Source organism: Mytilus californianus, unplaced genomic scaffold (genome assembly GCF_021869535.1).
Source record: "Mytilus californianus isolate M0D057914Y unplaced genomic scaffold, xbMytCali1.0.p SCAF_5, whole genome shotgun sequence".
In the NCBI taxonomy this organism is placed as follows: Eukaryota; Metazoa; Mollusca; class Bivalvia; order Mytilida; family Mytilidae; genus Mytilus; species Mytilus californianus.
This window is the reverse complement of record NW_026262701.1, coordinates 116,914,859-116,942,529: the sequence shown is the minus strand read 5'-3', so window position 1 is coordinate 116,942,529 and position 27,671 is coordinate 116,914,859. Positions and strand designations below refer to the sequence as shown.

Here is a 27,671-nt window from a genome sequence, read left to right as displayed (position 1 = left end):
TGCTTGAGTAAATCTTATGTGTATGTATTACAAAATGTTTTATTTTTGTATGCATTGTATATCTGCTTCATATCTATAAATATTTTAGCCTGAAATGGGAAAAGATTAAGTTTTATTACAGTTTCTAGAAACTAGTCACCTTTTCGACCTATCATTCTGATTTCATATGTGGCGCCAACCCCCGCCATTGAAATTGTGGTTGAAAGATAAAGCATATGATATATACAGAATATTTAAGGCAAAACTATTTGTGAGCAAGGGGTGACGCCACTGTTATTTTTCGGAAACCTATCATAGATTTTGCTACATTATGCACAAAAATCAGGTTTTAACGAAAATCACCTATATTTATGACGTCACAAATACATAACTAATGACACAATTAGTCAAAATCTATTTTAACTGAAAGATATGGATATTTTAACATAGGTTTGCAACATATTTTAATAGCATGATTGCAGTTAAAAAATTAGTGAACCAACTCCTTCTAAACACATTCTTTTATAAAAGTAAAGTTATCCCTGTTTATGACAAAGTTAAAAAAAAATAGTCTGATACAAAAAAAGTTCTCATTATTTAAAAAACAATTTAAAAAAAAACAGAGTGCGATGTATAGCAATTTATGTCTTAGGTAATGAATATTCTTGCATATGAGTTTGGATTAGTTTGGAATCTTTCGTCTCTCGTTTGCTTACCATGTATTTCCATATGTATTTTTCTTGATATGCCATTATTTCAGTCTTAATTACTTTTGGTTACCCTATAACAAAATAAGGAGATGTTGTATGATTGCCAATGAGACAACTATCCACCAAAGTTTAAAAAAGTGGATGTAAGCAATAATAGGCAACCCTTGCTGCTTTCTAAATTCAATTTCAGCATTCAATCTTTTAAATTTTACATTTAAATTCTACATTTGATTTGCAGTATTAATTTATTGAATTGGAGGCAGTAGTCTTATTCAATTTCAGCATTCAATTTAAAGCATTTAACATTCGTTTTTAACGTTCGGTTTCAACTTTTATAATCATATCTAAACATTCGCGATTTTCAACATAATCTGACTGGGGTATAGAAATATGTTAAACTGGACTTCTGTCATTAGGCAGTAAGACTTATGTTCCATTTCTGAACTACAAACCCGTCTCTATTTCGTTAGAAGACGACATGGCCGGATTCTTCTTATCACTGAAGTTTTACTTTCTGTGAATAACACGACGGGTGCCACAGATAGAACAACTAAGCTAACTATGCTTGTTTTTAAAGGGTTCGTTTTGGCTTTGCGTTAGGTTCCATAATGTTTGCTATTCAATTTTGCAATGTCTGCTTCTATAGTTAATAGTTTAGCCTTGCCTTCCCATGTTTTCATTTCAGTTCATATTTGATTTAATTTTAAGGTAAGTGAATTTGCCCATACCGATTGTTAATGAATCTCGGGATGTGTTAAATTGAAACAAGAGTTATTTTTCCATCTGTTTTACCTTATACGTTATCTAATCTAGATTTACACGGTTGGTGTTGATCGTAGAGTAGAAATCGCATGCAACTGAGTTAATTCGTCCCCCCTTTTTTTGTAGTTGAGTCAATGTTGTGCAATTATTAGTTTTCTACGTAGTGTTTTGAGAATCACCGTTTATCTTACATATAACTATTGTTAATGATTTTTGGGAGTTCTTAAATTCAAACAAAAGTCAATTTCCTATCTGTGTTTTCTTATCACCAAATGTTACACTTTATCTAAACTAGAGGTACATTGTGGGTGTCGATAGAAGAGTGGAAATTGCAGGCAATTGAGTTAGTTTATCCCCGTTTTCTTGTAGTTGCGTTTATGTTGTGCAATTATTAGTTTTCCGTGTAGTGTTTTTACAGCCGATATCAATGAGTGTGTAGGCAAAGGTAATATCTTTGGTTAGCTTGTGTGCTAGCTGAACCGTGAAGTCATTGATAGGTTAGGTAAACTACCCTCCTTTAAGATTAGACTAGTCCGACAGATAACCAATCTATCTGTCTATAGGACTAGGCTACTTTGAACGGAGGGTAGTATATCTTACCTAACAATGACTTCACGGTTCAGCTAGCAAGCAAGCTAACCAAATATATTACTTTTAGCTACACACTCATTGAAATCGGCTGTAAAACTACCGTATGCCTTACGTCGCTTTTTCTAATTTTAGTTATCCATTGCCCCTATGAGACTTTATCCCCTTATCATGCTGACGTCTGTTTCAGACAGTAGCTTCAGGTCTTTGTACATTAAAACCCATGGCACCTCTTTGTGACATTTGTCAATGGCATGGTGGTAGGTTAAGTTTTAACTCATCCAACATTTATCATTTTTTCAATATTAGTTATAACTTCCCGCCCTGAATATCGATTAGTCCCGTTTTGTTTATTATATTTCATTTACCTGCATATAAAGCAAAACACAACAAAAAAGCTAATACTACTCAACGTGTACTTTAGACCTTTATAGAATGTTCATCGATCTATGTACCCTTCCATAGCATCTGAGATCACCATCAGTTTGTGATGGGGTTCGTGTTGCTCAGTCTTTAGTTTTCTGTGTTGTGTTATGTAGACTGTTGATTGACATTTGGTCTGTTTTATTTGCTATGGTGTTGTCAGTTTGTCATTGACTTGTGAGTTCATATATCAATTTGGAATCTTCCACCTATCTTTTAAACACTTAACTTGAAAAAAAAATATATATTTTCAAAATTCGATAGGTTAATATAAAATATTCAACATTATTTTGCTTTTCATAATTTCGTATGCTGTTTAGAGATATTTAACGTTCGATTTCAAAATTCGATTTTCAAAAATCAACATTCAATTCAACATCTGTATAAGTCAACACTCGATGTTTGTAACGTAACATTCCATTTTCAACATTTAAAACTCGGTGCCATTTTATTATGGTGGCCGTGTACAATACGTTTTTTTCTTGTACTGTTTTTTTTTTTTTTACTTTTGATGCATGTAATTTACTAAAGTGCAGCCAAAAAATAATGAGATAATGAGTGTGTAAGATTGCATGATTTATATCAGGATGTCAAGTACTTGCTCTCCGTAACTACATGATCTTATATGTATAATTGCTTATCATTGCATAGCTTGAACGTATGCTTTTGTTTTCTCTTATACCGCTATTGTAGAGTTTATTCTTCCCCTGAACTGATTTGTTTTTAACTTAATTATATGTACGTTGTGTTTTTATATACCGATGATTTAGATTCATAGAAGAAGGCATATCTAAAAATATTTAACTGTTAAACTTTTTTATCTGCCTATCTGTAGTCAGGAACATTGGCCGTGTTTGTCTCCTGTGTTATCGTAATTGTTATGCTTCGAAAACAATAGTATGGGATGTTATGCTTGTTTTCGGTCTGTGTGTCCGCCTGTCTATTAGTCGGTCTTTCCCGTATCAGATTACATTTTCGGTTAAAGATAGGTTAACATGAAAGGGTGATCGCATCAATTTAAAACTATTTCTTTATAGAGTGATGTTACAACTGCTTTATCAAAGGAATAGAAGTCCTTAAAAATATCTTGTTTTAAAAGGACAAATTGTACTTTGTTTAAATCATTTTTGATTAACTGGTATCAACATTATTCATTATTTTCTTAATCTAAACATATTTGTTAATTTTGGTAGACTTGATTTTCACAAGTCAAAACTCTTATTAAATCTTACTGCGGTCCTCTTTGGTCTATCATCTTTATGATAATATATTGTACTTGATTCGACTACCAGGGGCTTTCAAAGAAGAATGAAAGACAGTTCACATCGTTCTTCAGTATTCGCTAAAAATTTTGTCGTTTCTATGAATATTTTAAACTTAAGGTACTAAGTCGATCGCATCTATCCAATTGATATTGAAAAATAGCCTATGTTTGCTTCATATCTTCACTTAAACCTAGGAATTGACGATGAAGGTCGGTTAAGAACTGATTTCTTTTGACATTAAAGCTCAATGTTTCTTATGTGAACCTTCCATTCTTCTAAAACAGAATTCAAGCAGCGCCTGTTCATCTCTTTCTTGATATGACAATCCATGGCTTGCGTTTCCTGTCGAAATTGATTGAAACCAAGAACACGCTCGAACCTATACACTCCTAAATATTTATATTCATTATCTTTTTCAAAAAGACCATTTTCATACGAAACAGTTATGATTCCTTGGTGATTTTTTGAAAAAAAATGGCATATGAGGTTTGTTTTACCTGATCAATTCAAATATGTAATAAAATACACCTTCATGTGCTACTTTTAGAAAAATAAAAGTGGTCATTTCTTTTTATGTGATATTTGCTAGGTTGTTTAGACATTTGTTTAAATTGTAGAAATACCTATTTGTTTTGTTTCACAAGCGTTTTTTGTTTTTTTTGGTAAAACCATTTGGAATTCTTTGGAATTATTCATATTTATTCAATTGACATGATTCTATAATAAACTGGCATTTTTGCTGTCTAAAAGAGAGGCGAAGGATACCAAAGGGACATTCAAACTCATAAGTCGAAAAATAAACTGACAACAACATGGATAAAAAAAGAGAAAGACAAACAGACAAACAATAGTACACAAAACAACATAGAAAACCAAAGACTGAGCAACACGAACCCCACCAAAAACTGGGGGTGATTTCAGCTAGTCCGGAAGGGTAATTATTTATTTTCTTAAAATTCCATCGATGATTTTTCCCCCTCATTTTTCGGGTTTATTCTTCGTTGAATTATTAAATTCGTAGTTTGCTGTTACCCACGAAACCCCTGAAATTGGTATATCACGAATAAAAGGGAATCCACACTGTTACAGTATTAAATGTAAAACTTAAATGTAGTATATTTAAGCCAAATACGGTTGAAGGGTGAAAATGGAATGTTCAATGTTGACTGAAAATTTGAAGTTATACTTTGCTGATATATTTTTGAACCAATATGATCCAAGGTATGATGTATGTGTGATAAAGAAGCCAGCTATCCTTAAATAATGTTTTCATTCTTAATAAATATATGTCTCGAATTACTAGCATTGTAGGTAGTGACCCTTATTTCAATTTTTACCTGTAACGATAAGCCACGCTTATAGTAAAATAAACGCAAAAGATACCAAAGGGACATTCAAACTCATAAGTCGAGAATAAACTGACACCACCATGAAAAAAACCCGAAAAAGGAGAGACAAACAGCAGTGTACAAAACACAACATGGAAAACTAAAGACTGAGCACCACAAACACCACCAAAAACGGAGGTATTCTCATGTGCTCCGGAAGCGTAAGCATATCCTGCTCCACATGTGTCAACCGTCGTGTTGCTCATGTAAGAACAAACCGGTAATAAATCAATCGGTAGGTCATTTTCGGGTCAAAGAGGACGGGATTGTGGTTACGACAATTGGACCATATCCGTCGTCACCTGTGAAACAGGTATTCCATAACGGTCAACTAACTCATGATAGCGTCCGTAAAATTTTCGGAGGAATGATTTCAACTTCATCACGTGGAACCCTTTGTTTAATGGATTCCGTGTGAGCAGTGCCTTTCTATCAAGGAAATCATGATAGTAAATGAAAGCCCTAGAATATCTGGGAGATATATACGCCATATGCAGGCGGTGTTGGAATGTTGCTATATAGAAATGGAAAGTTCACATTTGGGAAGCTGAAATCATCTGTTTTGTCATGAAATGTGTTCTCAACAGACCCTCATTGTCAATTTCTAGATGTAAATCAATATATGAGGCAGACTTAACTGTAGCTGTTGTATCCCTTATTTCAAAGTCGATGGGATAGATGCTTATAACATAGTCACCAAACTTTGAATTATTTAGTGAGATGACGTCATCTTTATAGCGGCAAAATAAGTTAAAGGATAATGCTAATTTTTTATTCTTCCAAAGAAGCTCCTGCAAGATGTCAGCATCATATGAATAAAGGAACAACTTGACATAAAGAGGAACACAGTTGGTTCCAATTGGAATGCCGATTGTTTGTTCAAGAGCATGTCCTACAAATAGGTTGTTAATCAAGGAATCAAGCATCTTGATAATGACAGTTTCAAAGAATTTTTTTGTTTGAATCAGAGTGATTTTTTTACAAAATACGATTTATCCCTCCCTAGAACAAGATACTTGGCCATTCGTTTTTATGAAACAAAGCAGGAACAATTCTTTTAATTTGTTTTTGAGTATGGGATAAGGAATACTTTTTTAAAGAGTAGAAAAGTCAAATGTTTTAATACTATTTGCAATTTGAAAGAGTTTTAGATTGTATGCACTCTAGCCGATCTCTGGAATTGTTACATATCCACATCTGATTCACACCACCTCTAGAATATGTAGTATCACAATAACTTTCAAATAAATGACATTTAGGAAATGGCAAGTATTAATTTATGTTCTACTAAAGGAATCACATATTTTTTTCAAATAAATCACTAAGAAATCCTTAAAAAATATATGTCAAAGTCTGATTACATACGGTTTTTTTTTTTTGTTCTACCAGGCCAGCTAAGAAACAGATTAAAGGTCAGTGTTTTATTTGTTTATGTAGTATTGATTCAAGCTGAATGTTAATACACAATGATGAAATGTCGGATATAAAGATTGGATGGTAATTCTGATAACATGAGCCGTATGTTTTGTACATTTGTATAATTACATTACATGCATATCTTATTAGAATCGCTGATAACAATCGCGAGGCGCTCGACCCAATATCATATTTCATTTCCGTATGAAATACAAAAGCTATGACTGCACCTGCTATCCGTGAGAATGTTTAAACAATACATAGAACACAAACGAAAAGCTTGATATAACTCTCAATTTCATGGTTGTAGCACAAGAATTAATTATAAGATTCGAATGCTTCTATTTATAATGTTATAGGATTATAAAAATGTTGATCTTGTGCACATTTTTAGTATGGCGCACCACAAAATGTGCTTCGGTCAACGATTTTACACCAATGAAATCATAATAAAGTTTTCAATTTTTAAATAAAATATTTGTTGAGTTGTTTAATAATGTTCGTCGATTGATAACTTTCTAACCAGCTAGATGCCCATTTTCCAAGATGTTGGTGCACAGCGTTTGGTAATATCAGGTTTGACATTAAAAAATCAATTTCAACGAGATAGTTAAGTACATGCATACAAATACGAATACGAACATACGATTGTGAGAGCTTTAACTAGATTCGGTTTAGTTATCAACCACAAAACATAAGCTCTAGAGAGCTTTTAACCGAACAAACATAAATATTCACAACCGTTTAAAAACACAATCATGCAAGCAAAACTAAAAATATAGAGTGTACGCATAGAATTAAGCACAAACATTGCAAAGCAAAGTATACATGCTGACATAACTATAAAAGAGCACAGTAATGTAAAAAAAAGCAAAGTGAAATAAAATGTAACCCTATTTACATACAGAATTGTGACATTCCGAGCCATTCAATGACTATATAAGACTCTTGAACTGAAGGAAACTGTTCTATGAAATAAAAGACAAAATTGATATATTTTATCGAAAAAAAAATTCAAAAGTGAGTGTGAACATTAAGTTCGTCGACAGTAAAAGCATCTCCTTTTATGCAAATTATTGTACAGTTTTATGCTTTTTATGGTCACACTAACGAGTCCGTGAAGTAGCAACAACATATCTTATTCGAAGATAAAAAAAAATCCTGGTGGTAGCGGAAAACATATCTTATCTACCAATTATATTTTCTTTTCTGTAGATTTTATTTCATTTACAAAGACAGGGCGTTACAAGGAGTGTAGAAGAGGCGTGCAACAACTATTTTCAAAGAGAGTTTTAAAGGAAGAGGGAATTTGGTAGTTGTGTAATGTCTTCAGTTAACGAATATTAAAGAAATGTTCAAACGGACACAAGTTATACAGAAATACAGATATATTACCTTATTAAGGACTGTTTGATAACATTTAAGATGCATTTTATGTAAAATGAAAAAAAAAAGTGAAAAGTTGTGTGTCAGAATGATTGAGTGTAACCTTAGATGCTGTATTTTCGTATTAATCATAAAAATTCTATTGCTTGTTTTCTTTTATATCTAAAGCAACATAAGTGGCAAATAAAGGCAACAGTAGTATACCGGTGTTCAAAAGTCATAAATCGATTGAGAGAAAACAAATCCGGGTTACAAACTAAAACCGAGGGAAACACATCAACTATAAGAGAAAAACAAAGGAACAATAGGAACAACAAAAACAAACGCCAACATACATAAAAACGAACTATTTGATAACAACTGCCTTATTCCTGAATTGGTACAGGACATTTAAAGAAAAATGGTGGGTTGAACCTGGTTTTATGGCTAGCCAAACCTCCCGCTTTTGTGACAATGTTAAAAAATATAGCTAAAATGACAACACTACGTGACAGCAATACAGCACAAACACACGCAAGAACACTAATCACAGAGAAACGCACAAACAAATAATATTATAGTCGACACAACATGCAAACCGCAGGACAACAACGAACATCTTCCATCAACGACAGACACCACAGGACATCGAAAACAGTGACGCACTTACGTAACGAACATGCAATTTCGAACTTTATACAATTATTTTCACAATACCAGTCCAAATAATTTTCATGACAATGATGGTATTGAAAGGCAATTTTATAATTTGGACTACAAACGATAAAACATAACACATTATCCAACCGAAACAATAACAGAAACATCATTGTCCGCCGAACTAACTTGACCTTCAAATTTGGTTATTTACTTGCTAAAACGTATATCAGAATTACTCACCGAAACAATAAACAATACATGAAACAGTTATAAAGTAAAACATTTTGGAATCAGACGCTGTTTAAATAACCAATCGGACGCTGTATATTAACCATCAACAAAACCTCAAAGATTACCGATAGGCATATGACTTAGATGTATTGTAAAAATATATAATAATATGAATAACATGTCTAATAGTATAGATTGATTGATTTGATTTTTGGTGTTTTAACGCCACTTTTAAGCACCGCTTTTGGGCTATTTCGTGGCGGCCAGTTTTTATTGGTGGAGGAAGCCGGAGTGCCCGGAGAAAACCACCGACCTTCGATAGGAAAACTGACAATCCTAGTGAATTAAAATTGGAGTCGAGTGCACCCGCACGAGCGGGGTTCGAACTCACAACCTCAGTGTTGACTGGCTAGTGATTACAGTAGTAACTACTTAGACCACTCGGCCACCGAGGCCCCCATTAATAGTATAGATGGTTTAGATATATGCCTTGTGCTTGATATGGTACCTAAGAAATAAATCTGACCATTGGTGACCTTTTGTACCTTTGGTTCACCAACGGTTTTTGTTCATTTACTATCTATGGGTGACAAGGCATACGGATGAAATGTTTCAATGTAGGTAAGATAAGTAGAAACAATAGGTTTCCAAAGAGATTGGAGTGCACTAGATAGTTATAGAATAAAAGTAATAAAATTGAGAATGGAAATGGGGAATGTGTCAAAGAGACAACAACCCGACCATAGAGCAGACAACAGCCGAAGGCCACCAATGGGTCTTCAATGCAGCGAGAAACTCCCGCACCCGGAGGCGTCCTTCATCTGGCCCCTTAACAAATATGTATACTAGTTCAGTGATAATGGACGTCATACTAAACTCCAAATTATACACAGGAAACTTAAATTAAAAATGATACAAGACTAACAACAGTACGCGCAGTAAACTCAGTATAAGAGAAGTCCGAGTCCGATGTCAGAATAGGAAACAAAAGAAAATAAACAAAATGACAATAATACATAAATAACAACAGACTACTAGCAGTTACTGACATGCCAGCTCCAGACCTCAATTAAACTGATTGAAAGATTATGTCTTCATCATATGAATATCAGGCACAATCCCTCCTGTTAGGGGTTTAGTATTCTACCGTCATAAAATATATGAGAAGAACATAACCCGTGTCGTGCCAACAACTCGTTTTAGAATAAATGTGTTTATTTCCGATGCAAAGACCCTATAAGTGAATCAATATTAAAGCCAAAGTATGCAATCTTTAATGACCTGACAACAGTATCGTAACTATATCCCTTCTTAATAAGTCTGTTTAAAGGTTTTGTTAGCTTTTGAGGTGAATACTGACATTTTTGTGCTTTGTAAAGAATATTACCATAACAGATGGGATGTGAAATACCCGAACGTATAAGATGTCTACTTTAGCGTTTTATGATAAATTGATTGGTCTGCTATAGCTTACTGCAGACTTTTCATCAAAAGAAAAGTCCAGTCAATGATATTTAATTTGGAGTGGGTCTCGAAATTGTAGTTACATATTCCATGGAAATTTTCACAGACATGACGCTTTTCGCCCCTTAAACATTTCAAAAATAAAATATGCAATACTAATTTGGAAGTAAAGACCAAGCAATTCGGAGCCTGGGTGACGGAGAAGAACAATGAAAGAAAATAAAGAAGGGATTATTTGGGATAGTACAAAGAAATAATGGGGTGATAAAGGACAGCTACTGTCCTATAATTCCACTATGGACCTACAGATACCTACGTTTTGACATTTTTTGCACTAGGTTGTTCAATTTTGTTGAACAATTAACCATGCTTTACACTAACGTTCTATTGGGAGGGTCCATTTATCAATTTCTTAAAGGGGTCAAATTTAATTTATTTGACGACCGAATAATCATTTATCATTTCTGTATCCAAATGTACCAAGAATATCGTTTATAAATATTTTTCTACCCATAGGTACCCTTACGGAGCAAAGTGTACCTGAAGTTTAAACATGGGTATTCCAAGTTCAATCATGGTTCATGGGGTCAAGGATTTTTAAAATGGGGGCGTAATTCCCTAAAACTTAAAATAAAAAAACATTTGGACGATCTTATGTTAATAATAAAAATATTTTCCAATCAAAGGGGTGCGTACGCCCTCTACGCCCAAACCCCCCCCCCTTCCCCCCCCCCCCCCCCCCCCCCCCACTTTTGAATCCACCACTGTGGTTAATACGTGTTCAGGTTACTAAATATAGAACAAGATTGTAAAAAGTACACTCTCGATATTTTATCACGTTCTCAAATCGTCCCACAAGAGTCGACCTCAGGTCATTTTACCTGAAAAAGTCTATGTCATAGATATATCCCCCTTTGTATATCATTGTAGAATAATATGTTCATAACTTATCAGCTTCGTACAAGACCATTTTACCAAATTACCTGATGCAATTCGTCTCTATTGTATAGATTAGTTGTTAGAATAGAATATAATTATGTTTCTCTGATTCTTTGGCAATTTAAACCTTTCAGGACCCATTGTTTAAGTATTAGATACAAAACAAAGGTAACAAAGAAACAGGCCGGTAACAACCGTTGCAGGATAGTTTTTCTGCACGAGTAGTGAGGTGAAGGTCCGAGGAGATAGCCGAGGACTTTGACCTGACTACAAGTGCAGAAGAACTATACGGCAGTTTGTTTCCGGCCTGTTTTTGTGTACCTTTGTTTTGTATCTGACATGCACGACGTTTCAAGAAAGTGGTACATTTTGCATTGAGAAGAGGTAGCAAAATAATACAGGTTAGAAACTTAAATGGCCATATACCAGTTAATGTAAGTTACAGTTTAAACAAACTTTTGTTTTCACTTTCCTTCAGCCGAGAGTTTTTTTCTCAAGAAATTCAAGAATCTAATGATAATATAAAAAAACAACCAAGTCAAGTAAAAGATGAATGTCGTACACATTTGAGACTTTTAAAATGCAACTTCCCAAATAAGAAATGTATGAAAAACATTTCAGAGGTAAGCAAGCTAACTTTTGATTTTTATTTTTTTGGAAAAACGGAAAAGTAGGGAGGGGGGTTAAAATAAATTTAAAATAAACAGGCTTGATCCTTTTTTTGTTGAAAAAATGCAGAATGTGCCATTCCATTCCCCCATTCTCCCTTAAAAAATAATAAAAATCGTACGTTTGCTCCCAAATATATGAATTCAATATATATGAATTCAATAACAATATAAATGTATAAAAAGAATGAATTTCTTATTTCATTAGTGAATGAAATGATATGAAAAAATGGATTTTGTCTTGTTATTAGATATATATAGGCATATATTTTGGATTTTTTTTTTAAATTTCATGCTTATAGGTTTTTATTTGTCTCTAATAGTGTCGATCAAGATTAGACACGTGTCACAATATGATCCAATCGCAGCTTACACGTCCAAAATAGGTGACATAAGTTGAATGATTTTCTTAAAGATTTGCTGCCTATTTGAACATGTTTTACACGGACACTTTTTATTTATAGGATCAATCGTGCATTGGTGGGTTGATAGGGATTTTATCTTTTGATTAGATTTGATTTTTTTATTTCCTGCCTTTTTTATTGAAATATAAACGTCGGTACCAGCATTTCTTTACTTTCAGCATTGTCCAGAATACTATTCATGTCCATATATTGAAAAAAAATACATTTACGGACCGACCATTTAGCTTTAAAAGGGGGGTATGTTTTTTTCTGAGTAAGAAAATTATTTGTTTTTTTCAATGCTATCACCCAAATAATTTTTTTCGAAATTAGCACTATTATATACGGTATTCGGAAAATCAGGAATCAGAACAATATTTTGTCTGCTTGACCACAATATATATTTTTTCTCATAAAATTGGGGATCAGAATATTTTTTTAGGAAAAAACCATAACACCCCCCCCCCCCCCTTTTGAAGTTAAATGGTCAATCCCTTAGTGTACTGATATGAATAGTTATACACTGGAATTGTTTAAAAGATATAGTTATTGATGCCAACGTAAATATTTTAATAAAAAAGACAGGAAATATGTCGGTGAAACAAAAAGTTCAAATCTAATTGAAATTTAAAGTGCCCATGAACTCACTGATCATGCACGAGTGATTCTATTTATAAAGAGTGTCCGTGTAAAAACTAAACAGTGTCCGTGTTTAATCTAAAAAGTGTCCGTGTAACACCCGTTAATGTACTATTTTTCTATAGCTCTGCTGGGGGCAAAGTCGTACAATATATAAATAGCACATAGCTGGGAGGGTGATAGAGCAGATTGTTTCCCCGAGAAAACATTATCAACTGAGGCGAAGCCGAGGTTGACAATGCTTTTTCGAGGGGTACCAATCTGCTCTATCGCCCTCTCAGCTATGTGCTATTTAATTTATTATTCTGAATGTTCAATCATTAATCAATTTTAACGTCACATACACAACAGCGTAACAGTTACCAGAAAAACAACAGAAGTGAAGCAAGACAATTTTTCTTTTATTTTGACAGTCTATAAAACAGTTCTTATGAGGCCAAAACGTAGATCTTGAGCTTTGTCTTTAATTCATTCATGTGAATTCAATTCATCGTCCTTTAAATCATCGATTTTTGATTGGTCTGCACGAGAGGGTGACATTCAAAACAATTGTCTTGGGATAGAATGAATCATCACCCTCGTATTATCCAATCAAAATCTGGCATTTTGACGTGAAGTATAATAAAACAAATTAATCAACTTGTGGTCATCTCAGTATAGATAATTGGCTAATTTAAAGGTCATAACCTTTATCAGCTCTCTGGATGAATCAAAATGTGCGAACAGGTGTTAGGAAAGTTGACAACTTTGTGAAATGTGGAAGGCATTCGAAGGGGGTGTTCGTTTATCAAAAATGAAAATGTATTTGATAATCATTAGATAAAAATATTCTTGGATTGTTAGTCGTGGATTTTTGGATTTATCCAATCTGGATAGTTAAATTATAGATAAGATATATCAAAGAATCCACTGATACCAATATAATAATCTATATGTATATATTTCTAGTAGAAAACAATTCCCTTTGTCTACGATCGAAAGAAAAAGTGTCGAATTTTTATTTTTTGGAGAATAGTTACTATAAAAAGGAGGTACTGATCAATTTGCAGCAGGCAGAATCAGATGTCCCTAGTGATTCGCTATCTCAAACTTTCCAATTTTCATAGATTCTAGTTTAGTGTTGTCCATCTGTGTCAATATCTAGGAAAAGATCAAGATCTACTTTCGGATTCTAAATATTAAGTTCACTGGAAATATATGAGATGTAAGCACTCATTGAAATATGGGTTTTTGAGTGACTGGACATTATCAACATATCTGAAAGTAAAATAACATTAAACCTTCCTATAGATCTGTTCTTTTGTCTTTTATAAAGTTTCTTCTGCATTGGTAAACTAAGGGGAATAACCCGGGTAATTGTTTTTGGTACTGGTAGGTAAAGGAGATTTAAACACGTTTAGCTACAATGAAGAGTGGACTTTGGGTTTATTTTGTGTTTGATGCAAGATATCTGTATTTACTTAAGCTATTCATTTCTATGAAACAAATTTGGACCAATTCATTCAATTGAGTAGATACCTTCACAATAACTCTGAAGCCCGTCTTTGATTGGTACTTATGTAGATTAGGTGGCCAAAACAGTGGAGAAAGCAACAGTTTTGCATCTGGTGTTGAAATTCCTTAAGAACATAGAACAGACCTACGATTTTTCAGGATTTCCTTTTTGATAAGTGTCGTGGGGGGTATATTTTGAGTTTCCTATTAATTGAATATTCAATCTTTCCTTTATCAAGCAATTTACGTAATGTGATTTACACGCAAAACAGTGTTGTTTCTCGCTTTATCTGCGCTGACAACAATCTTGTAATGGAGGTAGGAGAGTTGCTCAGGAATATTTTGGGTCATTGAAGATCTAGTGTTTGTAGACACCTTCATTTTTTTTTATTCTAAATATCTAGGTATAAGAGCCAAGAGGTAGAGTTTTACAGTAGGACGATAGTTGTTAGAATAGAATATAATTATGTTTCTCTGAATCTGTGGCAATTTAAACCTTTCAGGACCCATTGTTTAAAACAAATTAATATACTTGTGGTCATCTCAGTATAAATAATTGGCTAATTTAAAGGTCATAACCTTTATCAGCTCTTTGGATGAATCAAAATGTGCCAACAGGTGTTACATATATTTACAACTTGTTTAAATGTGGAAGGCACTCGAAGGGGATGTTCGTTTATCAAAAATGAAAATGTATTTGATAATCATTAGATAAAAATATTCTTGGATTGGTAAACGTGAATTTGGGGATTTATCAAATCTGGATAGTTAAATTATCGATAGGATAAATCAAAGAATCCATTGGTACCAATATAACAATCTATATGTATATTTTTTCTAGAAGAAAACAATTCCCTTTGTCTACGATCGAAAAAAAAAGTGTCGAATTTTTATTTTTTGGAGAATAGTTATTATAAAAGGAGGTACTGATATATTTGCAACAGGCAGAAGTAGATGTCCCTAGTGATTCGTTATCTCAAACTTTCCAATTTTCATAGATTCTAGTTTAGTGTCGTCTATCTGTGTCAAATCTAGAAAAAGATCAAGATATGGAGAAGACCTTCTACTTTCGGATTCTAAACATTGAGTTCACTGGAAATATACGAGATGTAAGCACTCATTGAAATATGTTTTTTGAGTGACTGGACATTATCAACATATCTGAAAGTAAAATTACATTAAACCTTCCTATAGATCTTTTCTTTTTGTCTTTTATAAAGTTTTGTTCTGCATTGGTTAACAAAGGGGAATAACCCGGGTAATTGTTTTTGGTACTTGTAGGTAAAGGAGATTTAAACACGTTCAGCTACAATGGAGACTGGACTTTGGGTTTATATTGTGTTTGAAGCAAGATATCTGTATATACTTAAGCTATTCATTTCTGTGAAACAAATTTGGACCGATTCATTCAATTGAGTAGGTACCTTCACAATAACTCTGAAGCCCGGCTTTGATTGGTACTTATGTAAATTCGGTATCAAATACAGTGGAGAAAGCTACAGGTTTGCATCTGTTGTTGAAATTCCTCAAGAACATAGAACAGACCTATGACTTTTCAAGATTTCCTCTTTGAAAAGTGTCGTGCGGTATATTTTGAGTTTCCAATTAATTACATATTCAATCATTCCTTTATCAAGCAATTCACGTAATGTGATTTACACGCAAAACAATGTTGTTTCTCGCTTTATCTACGAGGACAACAATCTATTTGTAATGGAGGTAGGAGAGTTGCTAAGGAATATTTTGGGTCATTAAATATCTAGTGTTCATAGACACCTTCATTTTTTTTAATTCTAAATATATAGGTATAAGAGACGATAAGTAGAACTTTACAGTAGGACGATAGTTTTGGTGAACTGATTTATGATATTACCTAAATTGATGGCATGGAGACCTTTGTTGGCAAAGGAATGTTTTAGATAACGTTAATGCTTTGAAAGGGGTACTATAAATCAGATCAATATCTGCAGGTAAAGTGAAAAAATTTTAACAAATGTTTGAATTCGGAAGAGTGGAAGAACAGAATGACAAAACTACAGAAACACTGGCTGTCATAGGTTACCCTATATGAACCTGCCATAAAATTACAGAAAACATTCCCAAGAATCAAAGGGGTTGTTTTGTGTTAATAACTATTATTTTTATATATCCCATATACACACAATAAAAAGTGTGTCTATTTGATGACAGAGTGACAACCTGAGCTAGAAACTCCGTTCTCAAAATGGTGGGATATGAGCACCTTCAAAGTTCAAACTGAAGGAATTTCTCCATAAATACAAAATTAAGACATTTTCGTTCTGCTTCTCAATCAGTGTTAGACAGCTACTAAATATAGAAAAGACTGTGAAAAGTTAACTCGCAAAATTTTTCCGTGTTCTCAAAATACCAAAAGAATGGACCTTTGGCAATATATTACCTAAGGTCAATATAACCGAAAATGTCTACGTCACAGAAACAATATTAATGGTATCAATTTTACTGCAAACTATGCGAATTTCGAGGCAAAAATATTTGAAAATTCGGCAAAACGTAAAGCCAAACTAGATACCTCGTAAACCACTTCAAGAGCTTTCCCCTTACGCCAATATTTTTGAAAGTTTATAAAGTAGACCTGCATGCCCGGTCGAAACCGCGACTTACATCCTGAGACAAGGACATTCCAAAATAAATCAGTTCAGTTAATCTATTGTCAAATCATCTGTCTGGTCAGTCAGTATATTTACAAAATTTAATATAGTAAATACTAAATCATAATTTACCATATCCTATATTCAATTAAAAATATCAAAATGTAAACATACCCTAAGTTCAATTTACCATATCCTAAACTTAAAATTCTATTTATTTTATGCTGTATTATTCAGGTTTTGCAGAAATATTGGCATTGAGGCTGCATCACAGTCATAATATTGAATTAAAAAATACTAAATTCAATTTACCATATTCCAATTCATCATATCCAAAATTCAATTGAGTATATACTACATTATATTTTAGCATATCATCAAAATTGAAAATATTCTTAAATCGCTTTAGGATATCTTTAATTCAATTTAGCATTTGATGAAATGAAATAATCAACCAATGAAAGTATGCATTGCATGAAGTGAAAATGCTGACAACATTCAGTGTGGCACTTATAACGATTGTTTCTACTGCTTCTGCTATTGTCGTTGGTGGCCTCCTACATTTGTGATTATTCGGCCAATTGTGTGTTCCGTGCGCATAAGCTTAATAAGAAGGAATTTGTAATATTAACGATCACAAAACGATGCTGTACAGATCAAAATGTAAGTTCTTAAAGTTATGTCTATTCTAATTTTTCTAGCATGTCTGTGACAAATGAGGTGTTGTTTTATCTGTGTTCAACGTATCTTGTAGTTCTACGCTGAACAACACCGGTTCTATCCTTCATATTAGGATCCGAAGTTGTAAATGCATAGTAGATCGAACTGATGCTTTATATACCCTTTCTTTTAGTGTTTGGTTTATAATACATAGATTTATCTTTAAGAAGCTCATTGGGTTGTTCGCACTTCTTATAAATGCTTGTAATGTGTCCACTCCACTTCATATCTGATGTTTTTGAAACAGCTGGTTATTTTGCTGCTGTTACATGTTGTAGTTCGTGGCCATAGAGAACATACTTGTTATAAGATCTCTCTTTCTTGTGATGGTAAGAAAATTACGTTTTTCTGGATGGAAACTTATTTTCCAGATCTGTTCCAAGAGTTTCAGTTATGAAAGTCGTCTTTAATGTGTGGATTCTGTCGTCATCTGATGTTATCGTAAGTTATACTATGGTGTCATCCGCGAATAATCTTATAGTAGATCTAATGTTTTCTAGCGTATCGTATACCCAAGATTCTATAATCCTGATAGTCTCTATCTACGACTACAGCTTTTTTCCGGTTTTTCGGGAAGTTTTGGATATATGTTTTTGTGTTTTCTTTTATCTCATAATGGTCAAGTTTATGTGTTAATATGTACAGTTTCCAGATTGCACAATTTCTAATAAAATTTGTCTTTGTTAAAGTCACTACATAAGGGAAAGATTTTGGAGAAGACAATAATTTAATAGCAACTTAAATTTAAGTAGATTTGGATAAAATAAAGGATTTTCTTTATGTACACTTATTTTATAGTAAAACGTATCCCATAATGGTCAAGTTTATGTGTTAATATGCACGGTTTCCAGATTGCACAATTTCTAATAAAATTTGTCTTTGTTAAAGTCACTACATAAGGGAAAGATTTTGGAGAAGACACTAATTTAATCACAACTTTAATTTAAGTAGATTTGGACAAAATAAAGGATTTTCTTTATGTACACCTATTTTATAGTAAAACGTATCCATTCAAGGATATAAAACTGGACACTGCTATACCAATTCTTCAGAAAGCAAAACTGTTATTGGCGAACGAACTGAATATTTATGGATATACTAAATTCAATTCAGCATGCTGAGTTTAGCTCGGTATCTAAATTCAATATTAATGACTTTGATTACGTGCTATTTGTATCACATTATCAACGATCAACGAAAATTATTTCATGTTGAATCCTATGCCACACATGCCGGATATGTACACCCTTCATTACTGTATTCAGCAAGCTTTCTTATCTCAAGAATTTAATAGCGACCAATAAACCATGAAGACGTGGTCAAAGTAGGATGAATTTTGCTAGACGCATGTTTAACCTGATAAGGAACGTACAGATTGACATACAGACCTGAAAACATAATAAAACGTTAACGTCGTAGGCGGGAATAAAACTAATGAATAGAAAAATAAATAAACTAAAATCACCAAGAGATTTTCCTTATAAATGTAAATCAGTAAATCTTATTCACTGCTTATAGAATACTAGTAAGCAAATGCAAATGAAGTAAATTCAAACCCAGGACAAACACATAATGTCAGCACTGTATACCCCTGTGGGTATCTGACCAGCCTGTGACATGGGACCATAGAGCCATAAGATGCAATACTAAATGTAAACTGTCAGTCTACAAGAAATAAACAACACCAAGTCCAAAACCTCTTAGATAGTACTAAACCAGATGAAATGATAATGACAGAAACTTGATTGGATTCATCATAATGAAAATTGACAATACAATTGGGACATTTAAATTGACCAATTGGTATTGTTAGAGTTGATGAATAGATGATCACTCATGCATTTAGAGTCTACAAACCCGTACGCCATTGAACATGCAAAAATACACTACAAGCTTACAGATATTCTTACTGTGACTTGACTATAGTTGTTGCTGTTTACCTTTACCTATTGTTCTACCAGATTGTAAAATTGACAATACAATTGGGACATTTAAATTGACCAATTGGTATTGTTAGAGTTGATGAATAGATGATCACTCATGCATTTAGAGTCTACCTGGATGCTGTCCTATCACTTCACTTATTTAATTGTTACTGTTGTAGTGTAACTGGGATAGGTCTTTCAAAAGTTATCCATGTGGCATTCAGGCTTCAATTGTTGTCTTTGTTTAATAACATAACATGCATACAGTATAAATTAGTATACATGGTATGAATAAAGCTAGAGTATGACCACAAGATGCAAACTTATTTCACATGTTCCAATATTTATTAAAAACTGCAGATTTAAAAAAAATTCATCTCCCAATGTTTTTCATTAGAGAATCCTAAAACAAGTAAAGGAAAAAAACATTGTAATTACATTCTTTTTTTCATTCAAATGAATGTATTCCTTGAAGTAATTGACCATACAATTGCCAAAGGAACACAACATTTAAAAGGAAAAAGAGAGATTTTTAATTTACTGTTATTTCAAAAAATAGGAGTAAGCAAGCCAGAACAAAAATGTATATGTTTTTTTTCTTGCAGGGTATTTAATTGCATGTCATATTATGCACTACATTTCCTCTTAATGTTTTAATAGGAAAATACTATGAGTACTTGGGTTTCCTTTATATTGTTGAAAAGACATCTTTTATCTCTTTGGCTTTTTCTAATGGGAGATAACTCAAAATATTTTTTTTTACTCTTGTGGAAATCTTAATTATTTCATAATTTTCATAATTTTCCTGGATTAATAAACACCAGAACAAATGTGTACATTTCTTCATTTAGACATTTGTTCAATACTTATTGACATGAGCCTTGTACAAAGTGTTTATGCATAGTGAAAATCAAAAATAATAGTTATGAATAAACTTTTATACTTTGACACTGATATTTGAGATCCCATCCAGTATTCCAGTTTCACTATTTGAAATGATTTTAAAATATTTTCTAATTTTATTAACTTTTTGGAATATTTTCTAACATATCACTAGATTTTTTTTCTATATCCACAGTGTTCTGTTAAATTTCCCATGACATATATCCCAATTAAACAGATGCCGAGTCTTTATATTAGATCCTGAAATATGTAATTTTTGATTATTTTCAATATCACATTCAAAATAATTCTCCTCACTTTACAAATTTTTTAGAACATTTTTTTCTCACTATATCACTTGATTTTACTATATCCACTGTATTCAGTTTTTATTTTATTTCCCATGTTATATATCCCAATTAAATAATATAAGATCCAGAACTTTATAATGATTATTTCCCATATCACATTCAAAATTGTTATCCTCACGTTATGATTTTATTGGAATATTTTACTTTTATTTTTCACTTTATCACTAGATTTGACTATATCCACTGTATTCACATTTTATTTCATTTTCTATGATGTATATCCCAGTTAAACAGATGAATCATCTTTATATAAGATCCAGAATTTTATAATGATGATTTTCAAAATCACATTTAAAGTCACATTTTAAGAAGCAAATTTAAATGGCATCTAAGAAGTGAGTTCAAATAAAATAAATCTCAGTATGTTATGCACATTGATTCCAATAGATTTCAAACACTGAGAATAATATTCCAAATGAAAAATTTGAATGGATGTACTGGTTAACTAAATTGCACAAAAAAACATTTAAATTCCGTTTCATCTCCGCATCTAGTAAGTGTTCTACTACCAATCTTTCAGTGCTTCTAACTACCTCCCATACTACTGTCAAAGAACTTGTTATTAACTTTTGTAATAAAGCTTATGAAAATAATGGTATTAATTATTTTTGGAGTGTTAAAAATTCTTTAGAGGTTTTAGATAAAATACATGCTTTTTGTGGTCCTTTTAATTCTGTTGACAGTTATGATTTTTCTACTCTCTATACTATACTTCCACACAATCTTATCAAGAAAAAGTTTTCATATTTAATTAAATGGTCTTTTGAAAAATATCATTACAAATTTATTTGCTGTAACTCGTTTAAAGCCTTTTTCTGTAACGAAAAAGGAAAGTATGCTAGATACACTTACTGGAAATGTGAAGATATGATTGAAGCTTTAAATTTTCTCCTGGACAACATATATGTACGTTTCGGCGATAAAGTGTATCGACAAGTAGTGGGCATTCCTATAGGCACTAACTGCGCCCCTTTAATAGCAGATTTATTCCTGTATTGCTATGAATCTCAGTTTATGACCAAACTCAGTAAAGACACGTCATTGTTACATTTGGTTGATACATTCAACAATACCTTCCGTTATCTAGATGATATTTCTTCGTTAAATAATCCAGAGTTCTCTAAATATACTACCGAAATTTACCCAATAGAACTTACTTTAACAAAATCTAACATAAACAGCAGTAGTTGTCCTTTTCTAGATTTGGACATTTCAATCTATAAAGGAAAACTCCATACGAAAATTTACGACAAAAGAGATGACTTTTCATTCCCTATTGTTAATTTTCCTTTTTAAGACGGCGATGTTCCTTTGGCTCCATCATACGGTGTTTATATATCCCAACTCGTTCGTTATGTCCGTGTGTGTAGTGATGTCATAGATATTAACGAACGTAATCTATGCATCACTGGTAAATTATTAAGTCAGGGATTTCCTTACCATAAATTACGTAAAACTTTTACTAAATTCTTTCATAGATACAAAGATTTGATTAGTAAATTTGGCTGTACCTGTAGAAAACTGATTAAAAACGGTATTTCACATCCTAAATTTTACGGTAATATTGTACTTGAAGCGCGGAAATCACTATGTGATCCGTGTAAACTCATCGAACCTTAAAACGAACTTATTAGTAAAAGTTATCTTATCAATGTTGTAACTAGATCTTTGAATATAGTTTACATTGGCACTAATATCGATTTTGTCATCAGCAAATTAAAACATAACTAAATTTGTATTCTTTTCAAACGGGATGTATAAAGACACACCCACGTTAATTTTGATCTATAAAGAGGTTAAATTGAGTTGATTTTAGTCTCTGATGCATGATTTTTTATTATTAATTGTTTTTTACTTTTAACTAGCTGTCAGTAACTGCGAGTACTCTCAAATCGTACTTTCTTGTTTATTTGACCTGTTGATACTAATTGTAATGCTTTTTTGTTATTTAATGTTATTCAGGGTTATATCTGGTCTATATACCAGCTTTGATAAGTGTTTGGTATTACTATAAATTTTCACTTCGTACTATGAACATCAAAATTATTTATTTTGTAAAAATATTTCCTTTCTCTATTTGAACTGTACACGTATACCTAACAACAAAATTATTTTCATTTACCTGTGTTTAAAGTAATTGCAAATGGCTGATATTTTAGTTCGAGCATATTGTTTTTCTTATATTGTTTAACATTTCATAGCGGTATAACATGTTACTTTTATCATTCTTCCCTTAGTTTATTTATTTTGTATTTACATTGTATCATAGGTCAAATGTATTTGTTCCGTGTATGTTCACTGGTGTTAATACGTCCTTTGATTGAGTTAATCCATTTCAGTTGATATTTTATAGTGTGTCATTCTATGTTTTGATGTTACACTATTGTTTCAAAAAAAGGGTGAAGGTTTGGTACCATTAATTTAAAACGTTTAAACCCGCTGCAATTGTTTGCAACTGTCCTAAGTCAGGAATCTGATGTTCAGTAGTTGTCGTTTGTTGATGTGGTTCATAAGTGTTTCTCGTTTCTCGTTTTTTATATAGATTAGACCGTTGGTTTCCCGTTTGAATGGTTTTACACTAGTAATTTTTGGGGCGCTTTATGGCTTGCTGTTCGGTGTGAGCCAAGGCTCCGTGTTGAAGACCGTACTTTGACTTATAATGGTTTACTTTTATAAATTTTGACTTGGATGGAGAGTTGTCTCATTGGCACTCATACCACATCTTCTTATATCTATATGAAGGAATGCATAACATATCCATCTGAAAACTGAAACTGAAAACCCCTTAATAGCTATTTCTTGTTTCACTGACTACTGGACAATACTATGTATAAGGGTTAAACATTTAAAGATTCATTTATTATGTAAAAACAGTTTTGATTTTCATACATGTTAACTCTTACCATGCTGAATTCTTTTCAGAAAATGTCTAATTTTCGTTTATTTTCAAAAATATTCAAATTACATGCAAATGAGCTTTAACTTGCTGCTGATGCATATTGATTCCTTTAAATCTAAGCTAGTGGATCACGGGGCAGGGTGCTTGGGATGAGGAGGTGGGGGTGGGTGGGCGGTAATTTGCCCCAAAGTTGGTCATCAGGTGCAAAAAGCGTCAATTTTTTGACGATTTTCGTCCCCTTTCTTGAACAGGAAGACCGTGGGGTGCTGATAGATGTATCCCACTGTAGTCTGCATGTAGCGTGGACCCCAGTGAACACATTAATCAGAAAAAACTAAGGTGGGAGTCAAACTGATCTGGGTACAGCAATCTAAAGAAGGTCATTTGCACAAAAAATGCGGAATTTCTCGATTTTTTCCGATTTTTGGCTTCAACTGGATCTGCAACCGGAAGTAGTCGTTCAATAAGTAGATTTCAATAATAAACACGATCAGTAGTTATATTCCCGCGGGTTGACACTATTTTAGAAAGTTTTAGGCCTCTGAACTGCGTGTGTCAGACACCGAAGTGAAGCCTACCTCTCCAGAAAAACCAGTTTTATCCGATTTCAATTTTCCAAGTTCGTATTTGAGCTCAAAATGCACCTTAAACATAAGAAACATGACAATACAAATCCTCAGGTTGAGGGAACATGCATCAACTTCGAAATTAATGTCATAAAGTTGACCTCCAAAAGTATGGAGAGCCATTGGAGCCAAATAAAGGTAGTTTAGGTAAGACCGTCATATTACGGTCACCGCATGGTTAGGGTTAATTAACATGGTTGTTTTGAATTTTGATATAAAGCACTAAATCCATCGGATGGTGGATGTGTACTGATTGATACTTTAGTCTTAGATACATGATTTTTAATTAGTTATTTGCTTTGAACTAGCTGTCAGTAACTACGAGTACTGTCATATCTTTCCTTAGTTTTTTTGTGGGATGTATAGATACGCTGTCACGTCCGGTCTGTGTTTTCGGTAGATTTTTCTGCTTTGTTTTGATCTGATGAGTTAAACCCTTTTCAACTGATTTCTAAAGTTTATTCTTATGTTGTACTGGTATACCACTGTCCCAGGTTAAGGGAGGGTTTGTCGCCAGTAAACTAGTTCAACCCCACCACATTCTGCATGTGCTTGCATGCATGTGCAAGTCAGGAGCCTGTAGTTCAGTGGTTGTCGTTGGTTCATGTCTGTCATATTTGTTTTATAGCCGAATATACGTTATGGGATTTTCTCATTGTTGAATGCCGTACGATTGCCAATAATTGCTTTTAACCACTTCATTTGAACTTTGGTGAATAGTTGTCTCATTGGCAATCATACCACATCGCCTTTTTTTATACTGAATTAAATTAATTGTGTCTGTTTGTTTTGTTCACGCATCGTTGTCAATATAATGGAATTTGATGCGACTGTCATACAAGTGAGAGTTTTAGCTAGCTATAAAACCAGGTTCAATCCACCATTTTCTACATAAGAAAATGCCTGTACCAAGTCATGAATATGACAGTTGTTATCCATTCGTTTGATGTGTTTGAGCTTTTGATTTTGCCATTTGATTAGGGATTTTCCTTTTTGAATTTTCCTCGGAGTTCGGTATATTTGTGATTTTACTTTTTAAAAGGTTTAAACAACTGAACCAAACCAAAAAGAAAATCAGGACAAGCATATTGAAAATATATAGAAAACATAATAACCCCAGAAGATAATGAGGACATCCGATCACCAACAAAACGATTCTGGGCCTACATCACTAACACAAAGTGATAAAAATTGAGTAGCACTACTTATTAGAAGTTAGTAACTGATCCAATAAACAAAGCAAATACCGGTATTCTAAATGATCAATTCCAATAGGCCTTCTCCGCTGCATGTCCAATCAGTAAAAGATATTTTGACAGAAAACATTCATGACAAATCTACCAGAAAACTATCCAAACTGCGATAATATAATCATCACTAATAATGAAGTGGAAAAGCAACTACAATCTTAACTCACATAAGGCTGCTAGACCAGACAGCATCGAATCAATGCTACTGAAAGAACTAGCTAGTGAAAATGCTCCGATCCTAAATATAACCATCATTTACAATTTGTCAATGGAGAAAGGATACCCGATGACCAGCGAACTTCAAATGTCAAGAAAGGTCAGAAATAAATACCAGCAAACTATAGGCCAATATCCCTTACACGCATCTGTTTCAAAATAATAAAACAAATAGTAAACAGCAATATCATGAAACATGCAGAGATGAATAACATCCTACACCCTCTACAACATGGCTTTAGAACAGTAATGAACGTGGATAATTGCTAAGGCGGTTTATGTCACGGCTCCCACAAAAAGTACGATTTAATGTGTATCAGATGTCATTAGATAATTGATTTTTGTTCAGACGAATTTGTTTAAGAAGTTGGAAACTTTTTACAATCGTAAGATGTCAAATTCTGCAAATACTGCAAATAAATCAAGTGAAAACTCAGAGGTAAACCAAGACAAAAACAATATGGCGGACACCATTGAAAAGGGTGAGACCTATTCTTCAATCTTACAAATACAAAACACCAAAAACAATTATGATGTTGAGGATGTAAAACCAGTTTTCATATTAGAAAGCGACCTGTTTGGTAACAATAAACCAAGCAGAGATCAGTTTCTAACACATATAGAACTATACAAAACCATCGATGCTACAATCTGCCCAGCCAGCCATCTAAAAGGGTTACAGCGTGTTCGAGGTTTATGGAGAATCTATTTTGATTCTGAGATCGATAGAGAATCCCTCATTACATCAGGCATAACAATTCGAAACAAATATATCCAGGTTTACACTAGAAACCCAAGGATAATTGTTAATGAAAGACCAACTTACCTGAAAATACGGGTTAAAAATGTTCCTTGTTCCGCCGTGGATGGACAGATTGAGCGAAGCTTAGAATTTCACGGATGTGAGGTTTTTAATATGTATAGAGAACGGTTGCGGGTAGATGGTCTGTTATCAAATTGCCAAACCGGTGACCGAATCGCAATGGTAGCTCCTCTAAGTAAAGCTTTACCAAGATCTGTAATTATTGGTAAATACAGAGCAACAGTTATTCACCAAGGACAAGAAAATCATAATCATGCTGAAATCTCATGCAATAAATGTCTACAGAAAGGTCATAAATTTTCGCAGTGTCCAAATGACTGGGTTTGTCTTCATTGTAACAAACAAGGACACAGACAAGCAGAGTGTGATTCGCACCTAAGTGAAAGTGACGACACAGAAGAAGATAATTCAGATGAGGATAAATCGGAAACAGAAAATCCTGTGCAGATATCACAATCAATACTGCAACCAATCCCCAAAGGAACTAAACCAAGATCACCTACTATCGCTCCACTTAATAAAGATCAAACTGCCACTTCTACCAATACAAATACAGACAAAGATGATACGTACAATCATGACCCAGTATTGGAAGATATAAATATTAACACTTCCACCGATGGCTCACAGAAAAAAAAAAAGAAAAAAAAACTGACTAATAATCAAAAAAAGGCACAAGGAGATATAAGCCAATATTTCCAAGGAACGAACCAAACTCCAAGAAATAAAACTGATAAGAGAAATGCAACAACCCCAACAGAAGAGTATCAAGAACGTACAGGTCCTGCACAAAAGACAAGTAAAACGTAGGACCAGTACCATATGTAAATCTATTACAAAACAATTGTAAAATAGTTAAAACAGTACAATGTTCAAATATAAATATATGTACATAGCATTTATTATTTTTATTTTATTAATTAAAAAAAACAAA

The 27,671-nt window shown here is 33.1% G+C and overlaps 1 protein-coding gene across 1 annotated transcript in view; it reads left to right on the top strand.

Annotated features, from left to right (window-relative positions):
• The window catches only part of LOC127700793 (uncharacterized), a 37,959-nt gene extending 29,895 nt beyond the window's left edge, over window positions 1-8,064 (top strand). The window contains exons 9-10 of the mRNA XM_052204446.1: window positions 6,505-6,527; window positions 7,747-8,064. The gene's annotated coding sequence lies outside the window, so the exon portion shown is untranslated. The remainder of the gene's footprint in view (window positions 1-6,504; window positions 6,528-7,746) is intronic.
• The last annotated feature ends 19,607 nt before the right edge of the window (window positions 8,065-27,671 follow it).